Source organism: Pundamilia nyererei, unplaced genomic scaffold (genome assembly GCF_000239375.1).
Source record: "Pundamilia nyererei isolate P.nyererei 1_Seehausen unplaced genomic scaffold, PunNye1.0 scaffold00199, whole genome shotgun sequence".
In the NCBI taxonomy this organism is placed as follows: domain Eukaryota; kingdom Metazoa; phylum Chordata; class Actinopteri; order Cichliformes; family Cichlidae; genus Pundamilia; species Pundamilia nyererei.
In genome coordinates, this window is record NW_005187600.1 from 312,145 (window position 1) to 318,955 (window position 6,811).

Here is a 6,811-nt window from a genome sequence, read left to right on the forward strand (position 1 = left end):
CACACACACACACACACACACACACACACACACACATGGATATTTTCTGCCCACAGCTGTTTTGGTGGGAGCTCTGTCTGACCTGCACCAGCATGAGCCTGCATCTGTATCGCACCATCGCAGAGGCATAAAGGAGTTAGCGTGCCTTCAACGAGATGTGTCCTGTTCCACCTGGTGGACATGAATGCTCCTTATCAGATCACGCAGCTCAAACATTACATTCTGCGGATCAGACATTTCAACTAAAACAGACACAGAAGCCTTCGTAGCAGAAAGGGCTTTGAACACGGTAGGAAAAAGTCAGAAAACTGATTTATGTTCTTGTCTCGAGTTCACTGGGAGACGCCAAAGGTGAGAAAAAAGACACGAGCATTTTAACATGAAAGACAATCACATCTCACTCCAATTGACCGTCTGTGGAAAACCTGATATGAGCAGATGTTGGGAAAGATGGAGATCTGAGTGTGTAACAGTTGCATGTTTTCATTTTCAGCATTGCACGGCTGACTTCGAAAATGTTTTGCGTGATATGGACCAGACAAGAACAATTTCTCATCTGTCAACATACTTACAAACTCGTTCTGCTGCTGCACTGCTTTACATCTGACTGTGGGTGGCGGTTTGGGTATATACAGTCTGTGTATAGGTACTCGAGCATATTGTATGAGAGGTTTAAAGTAGGTCAACAATAGTGGCATCTGAGGTGATGCACAAAAGGGTTTAGGTTAGAAGTTGGGTTCACACTTTTGGATCATTGTGGAACCAAAGATCAAAAGTAAGTTTTTGTGCTTTTGTCTGACAAAATTGGGGATATTAATGTTTATGTATAACTCATATTACATATAAAAGTAGTTTCCACCATAACAACAGTGTTTAAACTCGTTTTAGCACTTTGTTGCCGGGCAAAGTTAAAGGTTAAAACTCACTTTAGCTCAGTGGCCACACACAGCCCAGTTTGATCTGTCGTGGGCCAACCCTGTAAAACCGAACACATGTGAGATTATAGAGTATAATTCCTCTTTCTTTTAGTGAAAATAAGTTTGTATGCATTTCAAATTCAGTAAAACAGATGATGAACAGGCTAAGATTTTTCTTTTTTTTAAGTGGAGGTTCAACACCCAAGTTTCTCCACAATCAGCCGGTCTGCTGTCATCAAATCAAAGAATTGCATCAACACGGCTCCCTGGCTGAACCACCTTACTTTTGGGCTACGGCAGCTTTGTCTGTTCAAAAACAGTATAACCAGTGAAGATGATGATGATTCAGGATAAAATGAACAATTCAGACAACCACACGGAGAATGTGATCCCTTTCTATAGGACTTGTAACACAAGTTACAAAACAAAATGAAGCAGTCGTTCTATGCAGTGTTTCTATTCTGCAAAAACCTGCACAGAAGCCTTTCAAAGTAAAAGACATCAAAATGTGTTTAATATAGTTCTGAACAGATAAATTAGACTGATTGGTATTTCCTTCATTTCATGCACTTTTTATTTTATGCACAACCTGAAAAATAAAAGAAATAATTTGGCACAGCCCAGGAAATAAAGAACACTCAGTGCAACATACAGTGCAATAAGTAAAATAAGATAACATAAGTAGTAATAAGAAATGTGACGGGGTAAAACGTCCATCCTCACTTATATGAAGTATGAAAATAGGAAATGTCTGCTGTGAAAATCCGAGCCCTGCGCGTAATTGTTTTGTTTTTTTATGCAAAAATTTCTCTACATACAAATTATATTTTATTATTTCGTGAAAGATTAATTTCCGAGGACACACAACATCCCCTAATATAGTAAGAACAAGGAATGTGGACGGGTCTCAACCAGTGAAGCACTGAGCGTTTGACCCTGACCAGTCTCTCTAAGAAACTCTCCTAATTGGCTACTTCCACATGGACCTTTGCTTTCTTTAGAGCTGCAACTACTCGTTTATTTCATTGAAATCAGTCCAAATTGGGGTGGTTTACAATTGACACAACGAGTTTGGCATGACCTTTTCTCCTTGCTGTAAATGGGTACTCATTGAATCTGAAGGGGGAGATGTGGTGCTGGAGGGTGGGAGGTGGCTTCGGGGGGGGTGGGGGTGGAGGAGTGTGGTTGCATTAGGTGGGGTGGGGGGGAGGCGAAGGAGGGATTGGGTGGAAATCACAGCGGTGAAAATGGCAGTGCAGTGAAAGAGGGGCCTGATTGCATTGGGACAGCATGTGCGAGGGAGCAGCATGCTCAGCCCAATCAGAGCGACACAAGGAAAAAGTGCTCTTATCAACGAGTAATGGCCCACTTCACAATCACACAGGCACAAAACTGTTCTATTTAATGCTGATTGCAAAAACTGCTCCCCTCCCCCCCCTCCCATTTCTGAACCGCATGACTCCCCGAGATCTCCCTGCCACCTCCCAGCTTACAGCCAAGACCCTTTCCTGAATGGAATTTATAATCACCCCTCTTCCATTTCCACGCTAATTGTTATTTTAAGACCTGCGTTGTGTATTAGGTGTTTAGTGCTGGTGAAATGTCTGCCGTGATTACTGTGTTTATTGTGAGCGTGAAGGCAGAGCCATCTTAATCCCAGCAGCTTGACAGGTACTGAAAGTTCAAACAGGAAACTCACCTGCCCGGCTCGTTCACCTTCAGTGTACATCTGTACGTAGAAAGGTTATTGATGAAGTTCCACAAAGGATGCTTCCCATGCAGCTCTGATGACTGATGACAGCATGTCATTCCTTTCAACTTCAGTCCCTGTTTTTTAATTTTTTTGTATACGAAACTGTATCTTTAACGAGAACAATGATCTATCTGCCTGTCTAGAGAAAAAGATCAATAGATGTGTGCACTACCTGCACAGGTACAGCAAATATCTAGTCAGCCAATCACCTAGCAGCAACTCAACACATTTAGGTGTGCAGACATGGTGCAAACAACTTGCTGAAGTTCAAACCGGCCGTGACTCTGAATGTGGCATGGTTGTTGGTGCCAGATGAGCTGCTGATTTAATGGAGTTTTCTCACACACAGCCACCTCCAGGTTTTACAGAGAACAGTCGAAAACAGAAAAAATCATCAGTGAGTGGCAGCTCTCGGGGAGAAAAGGTCGTGTTGATACAAGAGGTCAGAGGAGAATGGCTAGACTGCCTCGAGCTGAAGGGAACCACTTGCTGCAACCAAGGTATGCAGAAGAGCATCTCTGAGTGAACATCACGTGGAGCTACAGCAGCAGAAGAACAGGAAACTCAGGCCACAGTTTTTTGCAGGAAGACTGTAAAAATGTTGTCTATCCGATTAGTCTTGATTTTATTTCGATTTCCTTTGAATGGTAGTTTAAGAATTTGGTGTAAACACCATGAAAGCATGGATGGTGGTGTAATGATGAAGGAGAGCTTTTCTTGGCACACTTTGGGCCCTTTCATACCAACCGAGCATGTTTTAAACACCAAAAGCTGCCATTATATATACAACATGTCCATTCCTTTATGACCACAGTGTACCCACCTTCTGATGGCTGCTTCCAGCAGGATAACACTCCATGTCACAAAGCTTACATCATCTCAAACTGGTTTCCATAACATGACAATGAATTCACAAAGGCCTCCACAGTCACCAGATCTCAATCCAGTAGAACACCTTTGAGATGAGGTGGAAAAGGAGATTCAAATCATCGATGTGCAGCCAACAAATCTGCAGCAATTGTGTGATGCTATCATGTCAATATGGGCCCAAATCTCAGAAATGTTTCCAGTACTTTAGTGAATCTGTGCCAGAAAAGATTATTTGTTACATGTGCGGTTAACTTTGCTTCAGGATAATATTTGTGAACAGTCACACACTGCAGTTCTGCTCATTAATCATCAGCTTATCAAGCTGAATTTATCAAATATACGTGAAAAAAAATTCCCCCAATTCTTAACCAGGGAGCATTACAGATGGTGTGCAGGTATGGCATGTTGAAATACAGTTTCTGATGCCTAAACATACTGTGGTTCTTCTCTCAGGCAGGACATTAAAGACCCTGCTGAACGTCTTTACTTGTAGAAGGATGCTGACAAGAAAACCTCCAAGAAAAAGGGGGATGCCGTTCAGCAACAGCATCAATTCTGACCACTGACCCTCCTGTGCACACAGTGCCGTGATCTATTTACAGGTTGCGTGTCTGTATCTCCTGTTGAATATTTGAACCGTGTAGAGCAGCTGAGTACAAAAGCACAGATTGACCCTCTCTTGTGAGCTAGATAGTAGCATGGCTCCCCTCCCTGGCTAACCCTGGAATTGACAAGCCATCAAGTGATTATGAAATTGAGCTTTTTCAGAGAACTCAGTGATGTCTGACATTATGTGTCATACAATAACAACGTAATTAGACGCTGGAGGATAAGAAGCAACTGATGCAACACTTAATTAATCAGTAATACGGAAGATAAACATTTGAGCAAATATACCGTTAACATTTGCTCAAACATTTAATGAAGCGCTGCCTTCAGACCTGAAACATGCTACTACAGCAATATAAAAATTATGGTGCATTGTGGTAAAAAATAAATAAAAATAATAATAATAATGTTTTTTAAAAAAACCACAATTACAACAGTTGTTCACATTTCCACAAGAGGGCCACAGAGGACCTACAGACCCCACTCCAGTCCCACTGTGGATTTATTGATGGTGGTGGAAAGCGATGGTTTTGCCACTGGACCAGTGATTGTTCAGGTCTACGGGTTTAGTACAACTCACATATTCAGCCATCACTAAGAATCAGTCATGAAGGAGAGAGCACTGATTTTCACGCCACTGTAGCTTCCACTCAGGGAATTTCCACAGCAGCAGGACTGTGCTACACTCACCATTTTAGATTCCCAGGGACACTGACAATGCTCGCTAGTAGCATCACATTGTGAGCATAAATATATTGTGCTTTATTAACTTTTAATATTAACCCCACTAAGTTTGTTTGTTGATTTGTTGCAACCTAAACAGATTGTTTTTGAAATGATATAGTGGTGTTTAAAGATTTGCTTATTTTAGTTCTGAATAGAAAGCTAAACCTAAAACACTGTGATTTTAACAGTCCCAACAACAGCTAGAGAGGGACCCTTTAAACAAATGACATAAAAATATTAGATTTCTTCATGTTTTTATTAAATATAAAGATCCAATATTACAGCTGTGAATTTCAAAAGCAGTTATGCAGAAATATAAGAGAGCCATGGGCTGTAAAGCAACATTACATAAGATGCTAGAGGTTCTTCAGATTTTAATATTTGATCTTCATTGTAAAGAGAACAACATGATTGTCTTACAAATAGACAAATGTTATGACAAAGTTTCTTCAACTTTTGTAACATTATGGGCCAAAAGTTGAATAAGTACTTAGTTACTAATGAAAACTTGCAATACAACTTGTATCTTATAATACAAAGTTACAGTTAATCACGCATGCCCTCACTCAGTAAGGTTTTTGGTACCAGGACAAAAACAGGTCTTAAAATGAGTTAAACAAAACCTCAGATGAACAAAAACACAGAACACCGAGAAGCCCAAGAGTTATATCTCAGGCTCTGGAGGCCTCAGTAAATGTTAAAGTTCATAACAGGGCTATTTGAAAAGACTGACCAAGTTTGGCTTTTTTCCTCTGCTACCAAAGGATTTTGGAGTCAAATGTGAGGCCGTCTGTCCAACAGCCAAAACTTGGACCAAACCAGATCATTCATCAGGACGATGATCTTAAGAACAACAACAAATCAATAAGAGGCTGAATGAAACAGGAAAGGATCAAGTTGTTGCAATGGCCCAGTCAAAGTTCAGACCTCAGCATGGCTTTAATGCTGTGAGGAGACCTTAAGACAGCTGTGCATAAATATACTTGCAAACACAGAAAACAATTATTGCTTCTGAAGGTGCTTCAGGTGTACTTGGTTTTTCACACACTGCTTCTGTGCACATACAAATTCTTCATCTAAAGCTGTATTAAAATAATTTAAAACCTGGCATTCACATGAGAACAGTTTTTTTATTACAGGATATAAGTTGTATTACAAGTTTTTAAAACATAGAGAAATAAGATTTAAACCCTCTGTCTGTACTTTCAGCTTTAAAAAGTGCTTTACAAGTTGAAAACTACTACAAAGTACATACACAGATAAAAGGTAGGTAGATATGTTAAAAAATAAGTACATTACTTATTTAGTACATAGTCAAACATGGTTCTTAAATCTCAATCTGCGCAATAAAAGAGCATATTTATATCAATTTGATAGGTTTGTATATTTCACTTCACTGCATTAGTAAGATAACTTTGCACAAAAAGTTAAGCTTTGCTTCACATTGAAGCTTTCCCTGCTATTAGAATATCTATCACTTATAATCATATATTTTATGTCTCAAAAGGGCTTTTGTCCATTTGTCAAAAAATATATTTTGCAAATGTGCTTAAACAAGATTTTCAATGTGAAACTTGTAACTATTTTTTTATTTTTTTATTCATTTATAAAGCACATTTAATAACAACAGGGCGTTGACCAAAGTGCAAATTAAACAGTGGCATTAATAACAACAACAGATAACTAACTGCTTCTTATTTTGTTTTCTCATCATTTAAGGTTACAATAAAATAAATAAAAAATAAACAAATTAAGGAAGCTAACCGACAGAAGTAGTTGGTGCTCTTAATGAAAAACTGACAGATGTATATAAATCATTAGTTTGGGACGGACGTGTGCGTGTGTCAGTGGGAATCTGTAAGTGGAAACCAGCCCTGCTGGCAGACACGTCACGTGATTCGCCATGGCAACCAGGGACTGTCATCAGTTCCGCTGT